This window comes from Ammospiza caudacuta, chromosome 10 (assembly GCF_027887145.1).
Source record: "Ammospiza caudacuta isolate bAmmCau1 chromosome 10, bAmmCau1.pri, whole genome shotgun sequence".
NCBI classification, from domain to species: domain Eukaryota; kingdom Metazoa; phylum Chordata; class Aves; order Passeriformes; family Passerellidae; genus Ammospiza; species Ammospiza caudacuta.
Genome location: NC_080602.1, coordinates 20,555,968 through 20,559,910, shown reverse-complemented (window position 1 = coordinate 20,559,910; position 3,943 = coordinate 20,555,968). Strand labels below are relative to the sequence as shown.

General features: G+C 62.0%; 1 non-coding gene across 1 annotated transcript; it reads left to right on the top strand.

The window, feature by feature from the left end:
- The first annotated feature begins 124 nt into the window (after positions 1-124).
- TRNAR-UCG (transfer RNA arginine (anticodon UCG)) lies at positions 125-197 on the top strand. The gene has a single exon. It is a non-coding gene; the product is annotated as a tRNA-Arg (tRNA).
- Positions 198-3,943: the final 3,746 nt, after the last annotated feature.

The window sequence follows — 3,943 nt, the reverse complement described above, 5'->3', positions numbered from 1 at the left end:
AACTGGGGCGCCCGGGGGAGCTTCCGGCCGCCGTGACGTCCCGTCCCGTCCCGCCCCCCTCCGCGCGTGGTACGGCCCGCCGGGATTCCCTGAGTAAGGCACGCGGGTAGGCAGGAGTGGAGGTGGCCGCGTGGCCTAATGGATAAGGCGTCTGACTTCGGATCAGAAGATTGCAGGTTCGAGTCCTGCCGCGGTCGCGCCAGCAGCACTGTATAGTGCTTGTTATTTTGATCCTCCCGCCCGTGCCGGGGCTGCGCGGTCCCGGTACTACGTTCAGCGCACTCCCGGTGCCCCTTTTGCGCGAGTTTAACCGGCCGGAAGAAGGAGGCGGGGCGCGGGAAGCGGCTGAGTGCGAGCAGGTTGGTACACAGGGTGGCGGGGCCAGCGCGCACAGCGCTTGACACCCTAAAAACCCCAAATCCCACAGATAGGTTGGCGATGGAGCAGTGGGTGGAGAGCCGAACATGAGCCCAGGGTGTGGGATAATGGGCTGTGAGGAGCAGGAAGGTGTAGGGTGGAAGAAATGGGATGCAGAGTGCAAGGAATAGATGCAGGGGGACGAGAATGGGATGTGGGGTGCAAGGAATGGATGTAAGGTGCAGGGAATGGAATGTAGAGTGCAAGAAATGGATGTAGGGTGCAGGGAAAAGGACACAGGTGGAAGGAGTAAGATGTAGGGTGCTGGGAATGGTGTTGGGTCCAAGGAATAGGATGCAGGGAGAGAAAAGGCCATAGATGCAGGGATGGAAGGCAGGGCATATAGGGTGCAAGGAATGGGATGTAGGGTGCAGGACGAAATGTAGGGTGCAAAGAATGGACTGTGGGGTGCAGAATATGGATGTGGGGTGCAGGGGAGGACATGTAGGATGCAGGGGAAAGGCCACAGGTGCAGGGAATGGGATGTGGAGCACAGTGCAGGGGATGCAGCGTGCTGGGAATTAGGGTGCTAGGATGTGAAGTGCAAGCTGTGGATGTAGGGTGCTAGGAATGGGATCCAGGGTGCAGGGGAAGGTCCCAGGTGCAGCGAATGGGATGCCAGCTGTGGGACAGGTGGGTGCAGAGTGTGGGGGATTCAGGGTGCCAGGAATGGGATGGGATGGAAGGGATGGGATGGAAGGGATGGATGTGGATTCACAAGGAAAGGAAACAGGAGGTGCCACGGTGCGGACAGGTGTGTGCAGGCTCCGTGGACGCCGCAGGAGCTGTTGTGGCCGGGACGGTGGCTCCCGGCACAGCCCTGAGAGGGCTGACATTGCCGTGCCGTACCGAGCCGTGCCGAGCCGGGCCGGGCCGTGCCGAGCCGCCAGGTGGCGCTGCGGCCCCGCTCCTGCGGGCCGGGCCGGGCCGGGCCGAGCCCCCCGGGGCCGTCGGGGTGCGGACACCGCCCGGGTCCCGTCCCGGTCCCCGTGCGGCACCGGGCAGGGCCAGCGGGCACCGGGACTCCCGTTCGGCCCTCCCGGCCCCTGCGGAACTCCACAGCCCGGGCGCTCCTCATCACCCACTCCAGCCCCTCATCACCTTCCTCATCCCTGGGGGGTGCAGGCTCGGGGGGATGCAGGTGAGGAGCCCCTGCTGCCCTCCGCTCTCCGAGAAGGCAGAGCCAGCGTGGGAGCGGTGCGGGATGTGAGGAACCCGCACTGAGGGCGCCGTGCAGGCTCTGCGGCTCGGAACGCGTTCCACAGCCCCTTGGTGCCCCCCAAAGTCCCTGCAGCCCCCCAGCTTGAGGTTCGATGTGGGGTTGTGCTGCAGTTTCACCCAGCTTTGCCTGAGGCACCCGCTGTGCCGGAGCCTGCCGGGAGCCACAGGCGCTGCCTGTCCCCGGCCACCCCCGCACCGGCTCCGGGCTCCCGGCTCTTTCTGCCGGAGCTCGGCGGAGAGATGCTTGGAGAGATGCTCCAACACTGCGGGTGCTCTGGCCGGGATGGAGGAGCCATGAGTGCCCTGGAGTGAAGGGAAGAACAGTTTAGGAACCCCCGGCTCCCGGATGGCTCTAGGAAAGGACCTGGGTGCACTTGTTCTCCCCTCCGCTTCATTGTGTTAACGCCGATTTCTCTTATTTGGCATCTTTTATCTCCTTCTTTTCATCGTGTTCGCAAAAAATCAAATTCTAAAAAATCCAAACCTGCCCCATTTAAAAAAAAATTCTCCTCTCTCCAAAGCGTAAATAGCAAAAATAAATTCTCTAAATGTTTCTCGCGGCAGAGCTCTGGGGAGGGATGATGACAACGAGCTCCGCTGCCTTGTCTGCAGGCAGGACCGGGCCGGGGCTGCCTGTGCCTCACCTGAGTGCGGGCACGAAGCTTCGGCAAGGCACGGCACCACTAAAAAAAAAAAAAAAAAAAAAAAAAAAAAAAAAAAAAATCACCACTGTGAACAACCCGAAATAACCTCAAAAATCCGCCGTTTCAGCAGAGCTGGCTGCAATGCATAATTCGGAATGGGGTGTGCATCGTCTTTTTTATTTTTTAATAATTTTTTTCATTCTCTAGGTTTTTTGGTTTTATTTCTGTCTGTCTGTCTGTCATGCAGAGAAGCATCCCCATCCCAGGTGCGCCCCGTCGGGGTCCGGTACCGGCGGTGGGAGCTGTGACTTCTCGCCAGCTTCTCGGAGACCCCGCTCCCCGCCGGGAGCTCAAAGCTGTCTGTCGGATAATGGGGCGGTGGGACTTTGTTTAACCCCGTTGCCCCTGGGGCCAGGGGTCAAGGGCTTCCTCTTCCCCCGGGACACGGCGGAGACGCCGCTGGTCACAAGAGGGGACGGCGGCGAGGAGGGGAAGCGATGGCCGCAGTGTCCCCCTGTCCCCGCCGCGGCCCTCCCGTGCCATCGCCCTGGGATCCCCTAAATCTCTTCTCTCCCCGGCACCGAGAGGCTGAGACGGCCTCCAGATGGGTGTTTTGGGGGAGTGGGGGGAGGCCAGACATCACCACGGGGCAGCGGGTGATGATGCAGAGAGGCAGCCCCTGCTTTCCAGCATCCCGCGGTTCTGCTTTCCCCTCCCGGGTGGAGCAGGAGGTTTTTAACGGGGTGCGGGTTTAAACGGTGCTGCACCCCCTCCCTCCACAGGTAGAGATGTCTCAGCTGCCCCCCCGGAGCCAAGAAACGGGAGAAACGGGCAATTTTTATAGGTGACGTACGGGCTTACGTGGGAATCCGTGCCCCGCACTGCTCTTTCAGCTTCTTTTTCTCCTGAAATAACCCTTCCGTGAAGCCCGTACCCCCCTATTCCAGCTCGCAACCCCTTTTTGAGGCTGGGGAGGAGTCGGGGGAGAGGGAAGGAAAAGAGAAAAGCAAAGCACCCCAACATCCCGCTCTTTCCCTGCTCGGGAAGCGAGCCCCGGAGCTCCCAAAGTGAGCGCTGAAGAGGGCGACAGGAGACAGGCGGGAGCCGGCTCCGAGCTGGAGGGGTCGGGGGTGGGATGACAGCAGAGGAGGACCCTCCTTTTCGGGATTAAGGGAGAACCAGCGGAGGAGGGAAGCTGGCGGCACCGCGGGCATCCGAGGTAAGTGCCTGTCGCGCCCGCAGCGGTGGTACCTGAGCCAGGACGCTGCTGCGGGGATGCTTTGAGGGTTCAGAGCAGCCCGATCCCGGGGGGAGCCCCTTCCCGGGGCTGCCCCATCACGAGCACCGCGCTCTGCGGGGCCGGGGCTGCTTTGGAAGCTGCGGCTCCCGTGGAATCGGTGCCGGTGTTCCCGGCCCGGGGCTGCGGCAGCGCCTGCCCCGCTCCGTGCCCGCTCCCTCGGGGCTGGGCCGGGGTCCCCCCGGGCCGAGCAGCCCCACGGATCCCGCTCCCAGCCCCCGGGGCTCCTCCCGTGCGTGTCTCAATTCGCTCAGGCTTGACTTGGCAATAAGCTCTCTCAATAGGGTGACAATAGAGCCCCGGTGGGACCCGAACAAAGAATTTGAAAGTAGTTAAATTGCAGGACACGTCCATCGCCTGGGTG